General features: G+C 36.9%; 1 long non-coding RNA gene across 2 annotated transcripts in view; it reads right to left on the reverse strand.

Moving 5' to 3' along the window:
- The window catches only part of LOC135972031 (uncharacterized), a 46,520-nt gene extending 36,165 nt beyond the window's left edge, over nt 1-10,355 (reverse strand). For both annotated transcript variants that reach the window (XR_012416337.1, XR_010588594.1), the window contains exon 1: nt 10,264-10,355. This is a non-coding gene — a long non-coding RNA (uncharacterized lncRNA). The remainder of the gene's footprint in view (nt 1-10,263) is intronic.
- Nucleotides 10,356-19,641: the final 9,286 nt, after the last annotated feature.

Genomic DNA, 19,641 nt, shown 5'->3' on the forward strand with positions numbered 1-19,641 from the left:
GCATTTTCGTAATCAAGTCATACAAAACAACCATGTTGTTACATGATGATAGGATCAAAAATCTCACATTACCAGTACTAACCCTGAATATAAATGGTCTAATCACCCCTACTTAAAAGAGTGGCAAGCTGGATTAAAAGACAAGACCTGGGTCAGCACTTTGGGAGGTCAAAGCGGGCAGATCACCTGAGGTTAGGAGTTCGAGACCAGCCTGGCTAAAATGGTGAAACCCTGTCTCTACTAAAAATACAAAAAAATTAGCCAGGTGTGGTGGTACCTGCCTGTAATCCCAGTCACTCAGGAGGCTGAAGCAAGAGAATTGCTTGAACTCAGGAGGCGGAGGTTGCAGTGAGCTGAGATGCACCATTGCACTCCAGCTTGGGCAACAAGAGTGAAACTCTATCTCAAAAAAATAAATAAATAAATAAAAGGAAAAGACAGACAAGACCTGATTATCTACTGTCTTCAAAAGACCCATCTCACATTTAATGCTACACACAGGCTCCCAGTAAAGGTATGGAGTAAGATGTACTATGCAAATGAAAAAAAAAAAAAAAGCTGGAATCCCTTTCATATGCTAGATAAAATGGTCTTTAAACCAATGACCATCAGGAAAGATAAGGAAGGATATTTCATAATGATAGAGTGTTCAGTTCAACAAGAAGACTTAACTATCCTGAATATATTTGCACCCAATATGGGAGCAACCAGATTCATAAAACAAGTTATTCCCGATCAATGAAGAGATTCAGACAGTCACACAATAATAGTGGGGAATTTAAACACTCCATTAACAGAATTAGACAGATCATTCAGGCAAAAAACTAACAAAGAAATTGTGAATTTAAACTTTACACTCAACCAATTGGATGCAATAGATATCTACAGAATACTTCGCCTAACAACCACAGAATATACATTCTTCTCATGCTTACATGTAACATATTCTAAAATCAACCACATGGTCAGTCCTAAAGCAAGTTTCAATAAATTCAATAAAATCAAAATCATACCAAATACACTCTTGAACCACAGTGCAATAAAAATAGAAATCAATACTAAGAAGGTTTCTCAAAACTAGACAGAAACACGGAAATTAAAGAACTTGCTCCTAATAATAACTCTACTGCAAAGTTAGAAAAATCTCCAATTAACAATCTAATATTTTACCTAGAGGAAGTGGAAATAATAAAGATCAAATCATCCCAAAGGCAGCAGAAGAAAAGAAATAACTAAAATCAGAGAAGAACTGAAGGAAATTGAGATGCAAAAATTCATAAAGAAGATCAGTGAAACAAATAATTGTTTTTTTCAAAAGAACAAACAAGATTACCAGACCATTAGCTACACCACTCTTCTAGATTAACAAAGAAAAAAAAAACAGAGAAGATCCAAATAAGTTCAATCAGAAATGACAATGACATTACAACCTATTCCACAGAAATACTAAAAATCTTCAGTGACTATTACAAACACCTCTACACACACAAATTAGAAATTCTAGAGGAAATGAATAAATTACTGGAAACGCACAAATTCCCAAGATTGAACCAGGAAGAAAGTTAAAACCTGAAAGGACCAATATCAACTTCTGAAATTGAATCAGTAATAAAGAACCTATCAACCTAAAATAGACCTGGACAAGACAGATTAACAGCCAAATTTTACCAGACCTACAAAAAGAACTAGCACTAATCCTACTGAAAATGTCTCAAATGATAGAGAAGGAGGAGCTCGTTTCTAACTCATTTTATGAAGCCAGCATCATCCCAATACCAAAATCCAACAGAGACACAATGAAAAATGAAAAATTGAGACCAGTGTCACTGAGGAACATAGATGTAAAAATACTCAAAAAAATACAAGCAAACCAAATCCAGTAGCAATATCAGAAAGTTTATTCACTGTGATGAAATAGGCTTCATTCCTGGGATAAGGTTGATTAAATATATGTATATCAATAAATATGATTTACCACCTAAACAGAATCAAAAACAAAAATCATATGATCCCTTCAATAGATGCAGAAAAAGTCTTCAGTAAAATTCAATATCCCTTCCTGATAAAAACCCTCAACAGATAGACATCAAAAGAATATGTCAGGAAATAATGAGCTCCATCTACAACAAACCTTTAGCCAGCATCATACAGAATGGGCAAAAACTGGAAGCATTCCTCTTGAGAACTGGAACAAGACAAGAATTCCTGCTCTCATCACTCCTATTTAACATAGTAGTGGAAGTCTTAGCCAAAGCAATCAGGGAGGAGAAAGAAATAAAAGGCATTGAAATAGGAAAAGAAGTTAAATTATGTCTCTTTATTGACTGTATGATGTTATATCTAGAAAACCATAAAGACTCTCCCAAATGGTCCTTAGAACAAATAAACAACTTCAGGAAAGTCTTGGGATATAAAATCAATGTACAAAAATCAGTGGCATTTTTATACACTAGAAACATTCTAGTTGAGAGCCAAATCAGAAACACAATCCCATTTACAATAGGCACACAAAAATATAATACCTAGGAATACATCTATCTAAGGAGATGAAAGATACCTACAAGGAGAATGACAAAACACTTCTGAAAGAAATCAGAGATGACACAAATACATGGAAAAATGTTTTATGCTCTTGGAATAAGGGAATCAATGCTGTTAAAATGTCCATACTGTCCGCAGCATTTTACAGATTCAACAATGCTCCTATCAAAGTACCAACATCAATTTTCACATAATTTGTAAAAACTGTTCTACAATTTATATGGAAACAAAAAAGAGCCTGAATAGCCAAAGTGATCCTAAGCAAAATGAACAAAGCCAGAGGTGTCACATTACTTGGCTTTAAACTATACTATAGGGATACAGTAAACAAAACAGCATGGTACTGGTACAAAACAGATACATAGACCAAGGAAATAGAATAGAGAATCTAGAACAAAAGCTGCACAGCTACAGTGATCTGATCTTCCATAAAGTTGACAAAAACAAGCAATATGGAAAGGACTCCCTATTCCATAAATTGTGCTGGGATAACTGGCTAGACATATGCATAAGTATAAAACTGGACTCCTGTCTTTCACCATGTACAAAGAATTAACTCAAGATGGATTTAAAATTTAAGTATAAAACATCAAACTATAAAAATCCAAGAAAAAAACCTAGAAAATTCTCTTCTCAGCATCAACTTTGGGAAAGAATTTATGGGTAAGTCCACAAAAGAAATTGCAATAAAAACAACAATTGAAAAGTGGAACCTAATTAAAGAGCTTCTGCATACCAAAAACTAATAATAATCAATAGAATAACTGACAACCTGTATAATGGAAGAAAACATTTGCACCCTGCATCCAACAAAGGTCTAATATCCAGAATCTACAAAGAACTTAAAATGTACAAGTAAACAGCAAATAATCAAATTTAAAAATTGGCAAAGGACATGAACAGACAACTCTCAAAAGAGGACATACAAGTGGCCAAGAAACATATGAAAAAAAATGCATATCATCACTAATCATCAGAGAAATGCAAATCAAAACCACAATGAGATATAATCTCACACCAATCAGAATGGTGATCATGAAAAATTTAGAAAATAACAGATGCTGGTGAGGCCATGGAGAAAAGAGAATATTTATATACTGTTGATGGAAATGCAAACTAGTTCAGTCCTTGTGAAAAGCAGTTTGGAGATTTCTCAAACAACTTGAAAGAGAACTACCATTCAACCCAGCAATTCCAGTACTGGGTGTATATCCAAAGGAAAATAAATTGTTCTTCCAAAAAGACACTTGTACTTGTATGTCCATTGCAGCAGTACTCACAAAAGGAAAGACATGCAATCAATCAAGATGCCCACCATCAGTGGATTGTATATAAAAAAAGTTACACACACCATAAATACAGCCATAAAAAATAATGAAATCATGTCATTTGCAGCAACATGGATGCAACTGGAGGCCATTATCCTACATGAATTAATGTAAGAACAGAAAATCAAATACCACATGTTCTCATTTATAGGTGGGAGCTAAACATTGAGTATACATGGACACAAAGATTAAAGCAATAGATAGCGAGGACTATTAGTGAGAGAAGGAGAGAGATTGGTGAGGGCTGAAAAACTACCTATTGGGTGCTATATTCACTCCCTGGGTGACAGGATCATCCATACCCCAAATCTCAGCATCACACAATATATCCACATAACAAACCTACATATGTACCTTCTGAATCCAAAATAAGAGTAAAATATAAAATAAAAATGAAAAGTAAAAAGCCAAACAAATGTTCATCATGACAATGAATACTAAAATATCTCACTTTTCCCTATAGAGAAATGTCAAATGAAGAGTAATTGAAAGAAAATATAGCTAGATTGAAGGAAAAAAATTACAGAGAAGTAACCAGTAAGTTAATTCATATAAAGTGTGTCATTGTTAAAAAATTAAATGATATTTCTAGTATATGTCAACTTTTAAAAATTTGTATTAATAATTTATTGTGATTTTTCCCTACGTGAAAATAGCTATTTACTTATGGACATAATTTGGCTTTTTTTTTTTTTTTTTTTTTTTTTCGTAAACAGTCCTCCCTCCCAATTAGATAAACCTAAGTCCCCACAAAAGGTGTAGGCACCCTTCAGCTTCTCAAATTGGTTTCTCTTCCTATATTCTCACTTCTTTCAATTCATTCTCCATGAGTTCCCTCTTTGTAAAATCTAATCCTCTTTTGCTAAATATATGTGAGTCATGTCATAGGAATTCAGGAAATAGCTTTGGAATGAAAGAATACATGATTTAATTAAACTGTGTATTATTCCCTAAATATTGGCTTTTCTCTCTTCCCCTATTTGACTGGTTACTGGTTAGGAATTTTTGAAACAAAATATACCTTGGACGGCCGGGCGCGGTGGCTCACGCCTGTAATCCCAGTACTTTGGAAGGCCTAGACGGGCGGATCACGAGGTCAGGAGATGAAGACCATCCTGGCTAACACGGTGAAACTCCGTCTCTATTAAAAATACAAAAACTTAGCCAGGCGCCGTGGCGGGCGCCTGTAGTCCCAGCTACTCGGGAGGCTGAGGCAGGAGAATGGCGGGAACCCGGAAGGCGGAGCTTGCAGTGAGCAGAGATCGCGCCTCTGCACTCCAGCCTGGGCTACAGAGCGAGACTCCGTCTCCAAAAATATATATATATACATATATATATGTGTGTGTATATACACACACACACATATATATGTATATATATACACCTTGGACATACTACATGTTTCATAAATATTTGTCAGATTAATCAATCAATTAATGGACTAATAAACCTATAAATTATGAAGTTATCTCTGAGTCCTCATTATTTCATTTGTGGATTTTTTCTCTCATGTAACAAATTTTTGTCTAGAATATATGCAGAGATTGTTATTATTGTTATTATTACTTCTATTATAATAAAGTTAAAAATCTTATGTGACATCCCTAAAAAGTGACTTGCCCCTGATCAAACTAGATCTAAAAGCCAAACTTCAAAAAAAGGATATAAATTAAAATGATGTACTATTTCCCTTGCATTTTTTTCTCTATAGCAAAGGGACAGTATATTCATCTCTCCTTCCTTTTTATCAGTGACAATTTCTTTCACATACAAGAAATAATAAAATTATGTAAGGGCTAAAAGGCAGCTGTCTACCTGAGTAAAGAAAAAGAAAAATGAGCTCAAAACTATTGCTCAGGCTGGTCTTAGAAACAAGTGAATAAGACAAGGGACAGGAAGTCATGATGAGACAGCCGATTCTGGGGTGCAGAAAGGTTCTGATAGCAGTAGGCGGATTTAATAGCTATTGTATATTGAAAGACAGAATAAAAAGAAACTGAATTCTGTTTTTAGAAAAGTTTCCCCTCAGAAAGATTTGTGTTCCATGAAATCACTAATAGGCACAGTATGGGACCTAAAGTTAAAGAAGGAAAAGAAAAATAGTAATAACAAAAATGAGAAACTCTATGCTCACATCTATATCCTTGGCCCTGGGTGGACTTTCTCTTCCCAATAATTTAACAAAGGATCAAAGTGACAAGACGAATAAGTAGAATAAAAGTATTCTCGTTTTAGATTTTCTTTTGTGCAGTCACATGGTTAAAACCAGCTATGTATGTCTCTCATAACAATTTTTTCTTATTAAATGTTTTACTAATTGGAGACCTGAATAAATGGCTTACAAGGTTTTGCTCCAGTGTAATAGAACTCCAACATGTGTTAATATACAACATGAGCACATTATAGCGTCAGGTTGTTGATGTAACTAAAAGAGGGAAAGTGCTGAGAGCCCAGGAAATAATATCTCAGAATGAAAATTCCACGGGCGTCAGCTAATAAACAAATCACAGTGGATTCTGGAAATAGAATAGAGTCCATTTCTTTTTCTTGCATATCTGGATGAACAGCTCCCAGGAGTACCGTTTTTGTCTGTCCCTCCATGTTTCTCCCTTATCCTCCTTATTTCTCATACAACAGCCATTTTCCTCCTTCAAGAAATCTGGAGTCATTTTGGAAAAGTCTGAAGAGTCCACACCATTTTCACAGCCTACAAATATCAAGCTTCAAGGAGAAGCTGAATACTTCACTTTTGAAAAGTGCTTCTGGTATTAGACAATACTCAACTAATTTTACAGAGAGAGCTGAAATTAAGAACTTCCAATATTATTACTCTTCTTTAATCAGTTCATTTTTAGGAAAGACTTGTTATCTTTCAGTGTTTCATAATGTAGATGACGCATGCAAAGATAAGCTAATTAAACTCTGAGGATATGCAAACATTAGTTATTATCACTGCCAAACAGTTTAGTTCTGGCAAAAATAATTTGAGACAGCATTATCATTACGTCCATTTTGCCCATAAAAAGAAATTACTAGCTCACTCACACTCAACTATTCCGTTGTGAAACTGGAATTGAAATCTAAAGCTGCTTTCTAACATGCCAACTCAAATGAAAATATCAGTTAGCAACAATTGGTTTTTGAAAAAATAAGAGACGTTTTCTATGATGGTGGTTATGAGAAATCATATAGAGCAGGAATAGGAAAACTTACTTCCCTTCCTTTCTTCCATTCACCATTGTTGGGGGGGACGGGGTAACATATTTGAAACTTGCTCACCGGCGCCCCCTGCTGACAAGCATTTCTTGCTGTTAAGGACTCTTTTTGTTGAACAAAAACATTTTTCCCTAATTTGTTATATGGGCATATATTAAATGACCAGGCTTCAAAGTTAATGCAAATTTGAATAGCTTCTAAGCGGTAGAACGTCTTCCATTTTTATAACTCCTTGTTTTAATAATGTGGGGGTGATTAGTCTAAGTGCTGTTTTCAAAAGATTTGAGAAATTACTAGCAGAATCTGCCATCCTAATGAAGGTTCACACAATCATCCCACTCACGGCACATTCACCTCAAGGCCAATTCTCTACCCAGCACTCTCCAACACAGGTTGTAACTTCCTGCCTCCCTCTTTTGAATAGTTGCTTTATTCTGAGTGGCCTATTTCTGTTTAAATCTCTCCTCAGTGTGGTCCAAGGCAGTGGAAAACCTGAATCTAAGAGTTGTTGTCACCACTAAGAATGTTACAGAGATTTTATACTGATTTTTTCTTTATTATTATACTTTAATTTCTAGGGTACATGTGCACAACGTGCAGGTTTGTATACATGTGCCATGTTGGTGTGCTGCACCCATTAACTCGTCATTTACATTAGGTATATGTCCTAATGTTATCCCTCCCCTCTCCCCATACTCCATGACAGTCCCCGGTGTGTGATGGTCCCCACCCTGTGTCCAAGTGTTCTCATTGTTCAACTCCCACCTATGAGTGAGAACATGCGGTGTTTGGTTTTCTGTCCTTGCAACAGTTTGCTCAGAATGATGGTTTCCAGCTTCATCCACGTCCCTACAAAGGACATGAACTCCTCCTTTTATACTGATTTTATGGTCATCAGGCCGCATTGTTTAGCATGTGATGACTACCTGCTATGACTAGAAACCATTCTAGGTGACAAAACTGACCTTTATTCATTCATCCATATTCCATTTTAAAATTTCATAAAGTTATACTTTTTGAAACTTACGCAGAAACGGCCATTTTCTTTATTATTACTCATTGATGCAGTCCCACTCTACCAGAGGAAGTATCTAAAGTCTATGACAAGGGAATCATTATATCTTGGTGAAATTAAACCTGGAATATTCCTTAGAAAATCCTGTTGGAGACTGACGTACTATCTCTCAATGCAGTGAGTCCAACAGCAGTTTTTCCTTAGGCTGGGATTAGATCATTTTTTCCTTGATTTAATGTCAGGTGGAGTAGCTGGATTAAGATTAATGTATGTGCTATATAAAAAAAATATGTATTGTTAGGAGGGTGGCATAGTGGCACATGCCTGTAGTCCTAGCTACTCAGGAAGCTGAGGTGGGAGGATCACTTGAATCCAGCAGTTCAAGGCTGCAGTGCGTCATGATTGTTCTACTGCACTCCAGCCTGAGCTACAGAGTGAGACTTTGTCTCTTAAATAAATAAATAAATAAAGCATCTTTAAACTCTCAACACCTAGTTATCCAGTTAAGATTCTCATCTTATGAGAGTGATGATGAAATTGGGATGAATTAAAGAAAGGCAATTTGATTTGCTTAACTCAGCTTCACTCAGGGAGATAGAGAAACAGCAGGCAGAATGGCATGACCAATTTTAATTTTAATACATTTATTTTCTGCATCTCTTTCTAAGGCATATATAGTTGACTTTATGTAAGTTAAATACACAGAGAATGGGATTTCATACAGATTAGACCGCCTACTTCAGAATGATTGCTATTTAGAGACAATCTTGAAACATACCAAATTCCTGTGGATGTAAATACCATTCCATATTGCAAGTCATCTTGAAATTGCATTCTGACCTACTGCAAAATTTCAGGAAATATGGTATATAAAGATCAAGAAAAACTTATATAACATTATATATATATTTAATGCACACGCATATATTGCTTGCTATATTTAACCATAAGCACAATTGAATTGGAGAATGAGGATATAATGGCACTATGGAAGAAAAGTGCTATATAAATCAGAGGCTATAAATGTACTACATATAAAAAGTCCTAGTGCAATTTTAAAATTTAATAACTTTGGATGAACCTATGACAGAAGCAAACGGCAAGCATCATGTGAAAGCATATTTCATAGGCTCTAATGCGAATAGTTAATGCTCTTTTATTCAGTGCTTATTGGGCTCTCAGAAAGTAATGCATTATTGGCTCATTCATTTTCATAAAAGCAATGGTCAATGTTAAACTTACATTCCTGTAGTCCTGTAGCACTGCATTTTTTTTCTGATCTCTGATGATGGCAGTTTTACTAGTGCTTTCTGTCAGCACGATACTACTTTTCCTATTCTGCTTTGAATGTTTGACACTTGTAGGAAATTTCATTTCCAGATCAGTTTACACATTGACTGACATTTTGCTGTCTAATTCGCCTATTCCCATGGGAGTGCATCTATCTGAGCCTTAGCAAAGTCTCACGATGCTCATCAGACTGCATTGTTTAGCCTGTGATAAATATCTACAATGACCAAAACCATTCTACATAACAAAACTGACCTTTATTATTCATTCATATTCCATGGTAAAATTTTGTAAGGTTATCGTGTGCTTTTTGTAATGGGAGCAGAAATAGGTATTTTATTCATTAATACTCATACATTTCTGGTAATGCATTTTGTTGGAATGTTTTGTTTTTCCACTATAATTTACTTTACACTAATCAATCTAATTCCTGTGACCACGATAAATCCCAATAGTACACTCCTTTCAGCCTAATATACAAGGGGTAAAGATTAAAATGTATTAACAAGAGGAAACAATGGAGTTATTCATCTTTTGTCTTTCTACAGAAAACAATCAGAATTATTAATAAAAGACTAGTTTACTGAAGTATGGGCAGCATTAAAGGAACAAAAAAAGACAGTAGGGTACCAAAGAATTAACAACAGAGGGAAGGCATTACCACCTCAAGGCAGAAGAGACAATGTAAGGAGATAGAATTACCAGAGTCTGGTGAGAATAGGACTTTGGAAGCTGGAGTTTTTCTCATATAATGATTTAGTTCTTGCCAGAGGTGTCATCTTGATGCAGGAAAGGAATAGGGAAGAAATAATCCTTTTCTGCCTCCCCTTACCCTCCTGTGTGCTTCTGCTGCTTTTCACTGGATGAGCATACCTGGAAACAGCAGGCAAGGACATCAGGGAGAGGCAATCTGAAAGGATCCCACTCCTGGATGCTGGACACGGAAGAGAAGTGTGGAGAATGTTCTAGTAGGGAAAGAAGAGAATAACCAGTTGAGAGGCTTACCTGGCAGTTTTGGGAACCCCATGGGTTATCTGCCTCACCTGGAGGACCTCATATAGGGCAGTAAACTTTAGGCCATCTACCTCCTGGTTTGCAATTAGTGAGTACTCACAGAACCTAAAAGACGCTATGCCTTCTCAGACTGACCCCATCACAGGGTGAGGGTCATAAAAGTAGCCTATTTCTTAACTCTGTTCAAGTAAGAACATTCAACATGCTTTGAATGCTCCATTCATTATCATTTTCAAAAATTATTTGTAAAGGAGCCCACTTCAGCCATTCCCATGGTGGTGTTCACCTTCTCTTGGATGACCTCTTGACTTCAGGGTCATTAATAAAGCTATGAGTCATTATCTTGGGTATCCTAATCTCTCCAGGTTTTACATTTCTTGTGTTTTAAAGATCTAGCTTTCATGGTTAGTCAATGATCAGTCAGGTTGTTCCCTGAGCATAACTGGCTATGCCACCCCAAGCAAATTTCTCCCACCCTCAGGATGAGCCACTGGTCTCTGATCTCTTGGCTCATATCCAGAAGGCCCAGGTCCCGATGGGTGCTGGACCAGATGAATAACTCTCTGTACCAGTGGCCAAGCCAACAAAAGTGTAGAGCTCCACAATGCACACGCAAGGCCTTTACCGGCGGTAAGGCTCAGAGATAAGCACTCACAGGCATTCTAGATCTCCACTGAAGTTCTGAGAGGCAGCTCACAGGGATCTAGCAGGGCCAGATAGCTGATTCTAGTGAGAAACTTTTCATTGAGCTTCTCCCCCACAGTGATTGACATGTGTCAGAGCCTTGGTCTGCATCTCTATCTTATTACAAGTCTGGCTGATAGAACGCCGGTCCCTTTCAGCATGATCACAGTTCAGTTGAAACTATATTACATGGCAGATCCAGTTGGCATGAGTTATCACTCCACACTTTACCCAGACGAACTGAACTCAGATGTAGTCCATTTCCCAAGGAACTTTGCAGGGAGGCACCCTAAAAGGAGTTTGTTTTGGGGAACTTAACCCTTAACTCTCATTTCTTTGTGTTCTGTTTATTAACGTTTGTTTATTTGGATGCTTATGTTTAAAACATTTAAGCTGACTTTTCAAAAAAGCTTGTAATATTCATATTGAAATTGGTATTCATATTTTATCAATGGTTGTGCATTATCAATATACAAAGAAATTATGTTATATTATAAAAATGTTAAATGCCATATAATACTTAATATATTAAAAATGTTAAATGCTATATAATATGTATTATGATAAGTATTATACAGCATTTAACATTTTATAAAGTATAATTGTTGTTTATATAGCATTACAAATAATTACTATAATAATTATATGAGCCTATAATAACCACGTGAGCTTACTTAGGTACCCCAGAAAGATTTATGCCTAAGGGATGGACTTCAGCTCATCATTGAAGTCACACACAGCTATTAACTGGAAACATGATTTAGTTCAGTAAAGTCAATATTTTGTTTGCATTTACTCATGACCATACAGTAAGTAATAATGTGGTTGAATCTCTCCAATGTGTATATTTTACAGTTATATTCAATATTTTTATAAATTTGCTGTCAGTCATAAGGATAAGCATTTTTTTTTTTTTTTTTTTTTTTTTGAGACGGAGTCTCGCTCTGTCGCCCAGGCTGGAGTGCAGTGGCGCGATCTCGGCTCACTGCAAGCTCCGCCTCCCGGGTTCACGCCATTCTCCTGCCTCAGTCTCCCGAGTAGCTGGGACTACAGGCACCCACAACCGCGCCCGGCTAATTTTTTGTATTTTTAGTAGAGACGGGGTTTCACCGTGGTCTCGATCTCCTGACCTTGTGATCCGCCCGCCTCGGCCTCCCAAAGTGCTGGGATTACAGGCGTGAGCCACCGCGCCCGGCAGGATAAGCATTTTTATAAAGTATCCTTTATAATAGAGTTGTAGATAAGACTTGAGTGTATGGATCTAATAATAGTTGTTATACATTTAGAGAGATTTCTTAAATGGCACTTTATGATGATTGTGGAAATGCCTGCACTTTTCCATTGTATGATTGGATGTGATTATATCCTTTCTTCCAGATGATTGTGTCATCTAGAAAGCTAGAGATTAAATACACTATAGGTTTAATAATTACTTAGAGTGCATACTTTCACCTCTGTTCTCATCCTGTCATTTAACAAATATTTACAGAGCTTGTGTGACCAACTGTGTCAGTTTTCCTGGATCTGAAATGTTTCCTGGGACACAAAACTTTCAGTACTAAAACTAGACAAGTCTCAAGCAAACTGAGAAGAGTTGGTCATCCTAAGCACCTACTGTTTGCCAGTAATACAAAGAGCCTTATTGTTACACAGCCACGTGCTAGTGGATTGTTGGATTTTTATAAATACTAAGTACTAATATTATATATATAATATTTTATATATAATATATAATTATATTTTATTGTATATAATAAATTATAAATATTATATATATTATATATATAATATTATATATAAATATTATATATAAAATGTTATATATATATAAATGGGTTGTAATTTTGATTAGGGTGACAAGAAAGGATTCATTAAGAAGGGTAAATGCAAATAAAAGCAATAAGAAGATAAGATAACACATGTGCTGACATCTGGGGAAAAGGCAAGAAGCCAAAAAACAGAGTCACGGTCCCTGTGGTGAGACTGCTTCTGGTGTGTTCTAGGATCATCAAAGAGGGTCACTGGCACAACCCAAATGACTAAGGAGAAATCACCCAGAGATGAGATCAGAAAAGTAATAAGGCCAGAAAATATTTGTGCAAATGGATCATTGTAAGGACTTTGGCTTTGGAACCATTTGAGCAGAGATATAAGGTGCTTTCACCTACATTTAAAACTCATGATGTGGCCAGCATAGTGGCCCACACCTGTAATCCCAGCGCTTTGGGAGGCCAAGCTGGGTGGATCATTTGAAGTCAGGAGTTTGAGACCAGCCTGGTAAACACAGTGAAACCCCGTCTCTACTAAAAATACAAAAATTAGCCAGGCGTGGTGTTGCACTCCTGTAATCCCAGCTACTGGGGAGACTGAGGCAGCAGAATTCTTTGAACCCGGGTGGGAGAGGTTGCAGTGAGCCAAGATTGCACCACTGCATTACAGCCTGGGCGATGGAGTGAGACTCCAACTCAGAACAACAAAAACAAACAAACAAACAAAATATCATGATGCTCCTGTCTTAGGAATAGATGATGGGAAAGGGGCAAGAATTAAGAAGAGAAACCTACTAGAAGTCTACTGCAGTAAACAAATGAAAGGTGATAGTTTGGGCCAGAGAGATAAATGTGGAGGTAATGAAGATGCATCAGAGCCTGAGAATATTCTGAAGGTGGCCTGGAGCAGATTTCCTAGTGGATTAGACGTGATATACAGAGGACATACAAGAATGAAAGATGGCACTAATATTTGACCTACTCAATGGAAAGAATTAAGTTGCTTGTTATGAAGATAAGGAAAACTGAGAGGAGTAGGGCTCCAAATGGTCGGGGAGATCAAAAGCTCAATTTTAGGCATAATATTTTTGAAATGTCTATTAGACTTCCAAGTCGAGATGTTGAGTAGGTAGGTGGCTATGCAAGCCTGGAGTTCAAGAGAAAGGAATGAGCCTGTTAGCATTGAAAGCCATGAGGTTAGGTGAGTATAGATATAAAAGAAAAGAGATACAAGATTTAAGCACTGGGGTACTTCAAAATTAAGAAAAAGAAAAAAAGGCCAAAGAGCAGCAGAGAAGTAGGAGGAAAACTAGGAGAGTATGCTGTCCTGGCAGCTAAGCAAGTATTTCGAGGAGAGAGTGATCAATTTTATCGCAGGGTGTGCTGCTGATAGGTGAGGCAAGGTAAGAACTAAAGATGGTTTAACAACGCGGAGGTCGGCTTAGTGATGTGGAGGTCACTGGGGACTTTGAAAAAAAAGGCAGTTTCAGTGGAAAAGCTTGATTGAAGCAAGTTCAAGAGAGAATGGGAGTAATAAATTGGAGAGAGTGTGTATATATAACACTACTAGGGGTTTTGCTGAAAAAGGAAAGAAATAACCAAGACAGTGGCTTGAAGTGAAAGTATGATAAGACAGAGGGAGTTTTTAAGATGAGAGAACAATAGCATGTGCGTGTGCTGCTGGGAATGATTCAGATAAAAGAGGAGAAAAGTTGTTGAAGAGACAGAGGGAAGGGAAAATCTTTAAGTGAGGTTCTTAAATAGGTTAGAGGGTACAAGCGTTTGGGCAGTATGCCGGTCATGGCTTTTACAATAAAATAAAAAACCTACTCTAGTAGGATGGAAGGGATTTTCAAAGATATAAGGATACTCACAGAATTTCTAGGCTGGACAACAGAAGCAACATCCAAATTATATTGGGACAGTCCCATTAGAAACCTCACTATTGCTGCACTGACCACTACATCAATCCTGGGATCTGATGGATGGACCATTGACCTCTCTAATGCACAGTAAGTTGTCTACTTCTGCTTTTCAGAGGGGAAGCTGTGCAGTGTCCACTTCACTGTGCCTCTCTTTGCCCAAGAATGGTCTGGTAGGGTGAGCTTATGCTGGTACAAATAGCTGGAAGAAGCATGAGAATGACATGTATATGACATTTACTTTGGAGAGGTGTGGACTTACATGGAAGAAGTTATCCAAACATAGGCAGGATGCTCAAATATACCGAGTGGCCAAAAATGCATGAAAAATGTCTGCTACAGTGTGGCACTGATATTTCAAGGCTTAAAAATGTCCTGAAGTTTTAGCAAAGCATAAAGATGTCAAAATGTGTTCTTGAAAACATACAGATTCATAAAAATAGATTGGTCATTGCTAGAGATTTTCATTTTGTTAAGTCAATGATTCATCTCTCCTTTCCCTCACTTTGCATGTATCCATATGTCTATATCAATCTCTGTCACTTTAAATACATATATGTATATATGCGCAAGTACATATACATACACACACATTTTTTTCTGAAATTCACGGGCATAAAATGGAATCTGCGCTTACACATGCGTGAATAGCAAAGACCTTAGTACATTTTATACTGTTCTTCTACATCAACTGACGTAAGCAATTTTGGTTGATTTAAAGTAAACACACTAGGTTAAACCCATTTTCAGATGCAATGTTTCTGCTTGTTTGCAGACTTTATCTCTGAATGATAATTTCTATTTCTAGAGCAACTGGAAAAATCTGTAGTCATAGTAGATGATTTGCACAAACTAATATATATTAAAAGAAGATTCTTTTAAAACCAACATGTAATCTAAGCAATAACAAATAGCTGATTATTTCACTCAGCAATTGCGCAACATGAAATCCTTATTTAAACTTTATTTCTATTTAAAGTCTCCATACCAGCAACTGAATTAATATATTTGCATAATAGAATGTTTCTCTTTGGAATAATAAAACCTTATGTTTTACGTATTCAAAACTTTTAAGACGTCATCTCTTATTTTTTTTCTTCTACCTGAAATAAAACTCTAATTAGAATCAAAGTATACTTTTTGATAGAATATTTAGCATGACTTGAGCAGTGGATTTATCATATTCTCAAATAAAATATTGAAGAGTCAATATATCATTCTGGGTTCTAACTTAAAAGTTAATGACTTTTCTTTTGTAGATAAATTCACTCTACACTTCAGTTAACTCACATATATCTATCCAGAAGCAATCAGATGTTGTAGGATCAAAGAAGTGAAGTTCTGTAAACACCCAGACTTCATTCCATCTATACACTTCAGTGAGTGACTTAAACAGGGTTTAGCTATTTGGATAGCCATTCTCTACTGAGGAAAGCTCTGTGCTCAAAGACAAACTGATGTCTATCCTCCCCAATGACTCTCAGAGACTTTAGAGATTATATATTCGCTATTATTATACCCCAAAGCAGATTGTTACTCCAGAAATTAACTACAGGAGGTGTAAGCCAAATCTTACCAGAACAAAAAACCAAGGTGAAAACTGGACTAGGCTGGATAAATAAATATCAAAATATGTCAGCTGGAGAAGAATAGAAATTAGGAAAAAGTACGAGGGCCAATGTCTCTTTGGAACTCTAAAAATTCCAAAATCTACAAAACTTTGAAAGTCTGTTTACCAGACATCTCTATCTTTCATCCGAGTGGTATGAAGACCTTTACTACATCAAAATGTTCCCAATTCCAACTTACATACACAAACACGCATACACACTTCACTCCATGAAATTTAGCAATTTATATATACTAAACAAATGCCCTCCAAGAGATTTAAAAGACTCAGGCAACCATGGTTGGCTACGACGGTTTAAGTAGTAAATGATTGTTACTGGTTTGCTTTTGTTTGTTTATTTTTCCCATATTTATTTATAATGAAGTTCAAGTAACTATTAGGAACTTTGAAGAGTTTTAGGGATGGCCAGAAGAAAAAACTAAGGACTTTTAGAATCAGAAGACTCTAGGTATGAATCATGACTCCACCGTCATTAATTAATCGTGACTTAAGCTCTGTGTCTGAAATTCTGCGTCTGAAACATCACAGATAATAATGCCTCACGTAGAGAGTGGGCAAAAGATGAAATTGGGTCATGTATGCTAGTAAGGTAACTGGCATGTCATAGGTGCCAAATTAAAAGTTAATTGTCTTTCATTCAACCTGTCCTCTGGAAATGGAAACTTGGAGGAGGGTATAGGACATGTAAAGAAAACATTTAATTACAGTATGACAATTTCTAATAGACAACTGTGCTGTGGAGATTAAAGAGGTGCGCAAAAGGTAGAATGGCCAATTTTCTTCAGGGAGAGCTTCTTGATTTGTTTTTTGAAATACAAACATATTCATCAAGAGGACAATATTTAGTTGAGATCTTTCATACCTTAGAAATGGTAACATGTTTGTTTCAGTGAGAGCTCTAAAATGGAGAAGCGAAAGATAGTGACACAAACATTTTTTTTCAGTGCCCTGGAGGTAGGGTGGAGTTGAGGGAGGCATTCTGTAAGCAGATATCAAGACTGAGAACACCTTAATTTACTCATTCAATACTTATTGGGCATCTCTCATGACCAAGAATGTTCTAGGAATCATTCTTGAATGATTCCTATTGAATGTAGAACACATTAATTATTTAGGAACTAGATGCTGGGGTTCCAGGGAAGCAGAGACCATTAAGAACCCTGATTTTATTAGAACGAAGTCTGTCTAATGACCAAGCATCTGCCCTTAAAAGGTTGGAAACTTGCAGGTCTGCATTATTTATGCATATGACTTATATACACACTGATATACCCATCCCATCCCATGTATACACACACTTTTTTTTTTCTGACACCAAGTTTTACCCTGTCACTGAGGTTGGAGTGCAGTGGCATGATAATAGCTAACTACAGACTCAAATTCCTGGGCTCAAGGCATCCTCTTGCCTCAGCCCTCCAAGTAGCTGAGACCACAGGTGCACACTACCATGCCTGGATAATTTTTTACTTTATTTTTTGTAGAGATGTGGGTCCCACTGTGATACCCAGGCTGGTCTTGAAGTCCTGAGCTCAACTGATCCTCCTGCCTCAGTCTACCAAAGTACTGGGATCACAAGTGTGGACCAACATGCCCAGCCCACATTTTTTTAATAACCAGGAGGGATATCAAGGTATCAAGTATAGGCTAGGTGTCCAGTGGCTCATGCCTATAATCCTAGCACTTTGGGAGGCTGAAGTGGGAGAATTGTTTGAGCCCAGAAGTTCAAAACCAGCCTGGGCAACATAGTAAGACCCCATTTCTATAAAAAATAAACAAAATTAACTTAGCATGGTGGTATATGCCTATAACCCCTGCTGCTTAGGAGGCTGAGGTGGGAGGACCCCTTGAGCCCAGGAGGTGGAGGCTTCAGTGAGCCATGATCACGCCACTACACTCCAGACTAGGTGACAGAGTAAGACCCTGTCTGAAAAAAAATAGGCATTAAGGATAGAGTTTTCATTACTTCATCCTGTACTCAGGTCTAAGAACAGAACCTCAGAAGGTACCAACAGTTAAGCGTACTAGTAGCCCTTGAACAACATGGGTTTAAACTGCATGGGTCCACTTATATGCATTTTTTTTCTGCCTCCCTTGAGAGAGGAAGACCAACCACTTCTCTTCCTCCTCCTCCTCAGCCTACTCAATGTGAAGGTGATGAGAAACAAGATCTTCATGATAATCCAATTCCACTTAATGGGTAGTGAATATATTTTCTTTTCCTTATGATTTTCTTATTAACATTTTCTTTTCTTTAGTTTATTGTAAGAATACAGTAAAGAATATATATAACATACAAAAGGTTGTCACCAACTGTTATTTATTAGTAAGGCTTTGGTCAAGGGTAGGTTATTGGTAGTTACAGTTTTACCTTTTTAAATCAAAAGTTATATGTAAATTTTCAACTGTGCAGGCCGTTGGTGCCCCTAACTCACATGTTGTTCAAGGGTAGACTGTGTGTGTGTGTGTGTGTGTGTGTATGTGTCTAAATATAGATACACACACATATATAATGTGTGTATATATGTATATTAAATATGAAATATATAATATACACAAATATATAGTTATTGCTACCATTGTAGGCTGAGAAAGGGAACAGTGAAGTAATTAAGAAGTAATTCTAAAACAGAAAAAGTATTACTGAGGGTGCCAGTCCACGATGAGATAAAAAGCAAGTGCCACAAGTGCTAAAAGGAAATAAAAACACTAATTTCTTTATTTCTATATCAAGAAAGTATTGTTACTATGAATGCCAGGAAGGAAGGAAGGAAGGAAGGAAGGAAGGAAGGAAGGAAGGAAGGAAGGAAGGAAGGAAGGAAGGAAGGAAGGGAGAGGGAGGGAGGGAGGGAGGGAGGGAGGGAGGGAGGGAGGAAAAAAAGAAGAGCTGAACTAAACGAAGTTCACTAACATTTTGGCACTAGCTCCCTGTCTTATCATGAATTGACAGTAAGGAGTTTGCAGACCAGCCATCAACACACCGACCCCATTTTGAGTAGCGTAGCCTTGGAAAATAAGAGAAGAGGAAGTTCTAAGGAGAGAAGCATGGTTAGCCATGTAAAATACTGCATATTTCAGGCGAGATGAGGACGAAGGAAATGTCATCTTAGGTGGTAGATGAAGCCTGGCAACTTGTGAAATAACAGTTTGGGGAGAGAAGTAATGTAACAGGTTGGTTACTGAAAAGAATAAAAACTCATGTGACATTCAGCTCTGTCTTCAGCTTCTTGCCATG

The sequence above is a fragment of the Macaca fascicularis genome, chromosome 7 (genome assembly GCF_037993035.2).
Source record: "Macaca fascicularis isolate 582-1 chromosome 7, T2T-MFA8v1.1".
In the NCBI taxonomy this organism is placed as follows: domain Eukaryota; kingdom Metazoa; phylum Chordata; class Mammalia; order Primates; family Cercopithecidae; genus Macaca; species Macaca fascicularis.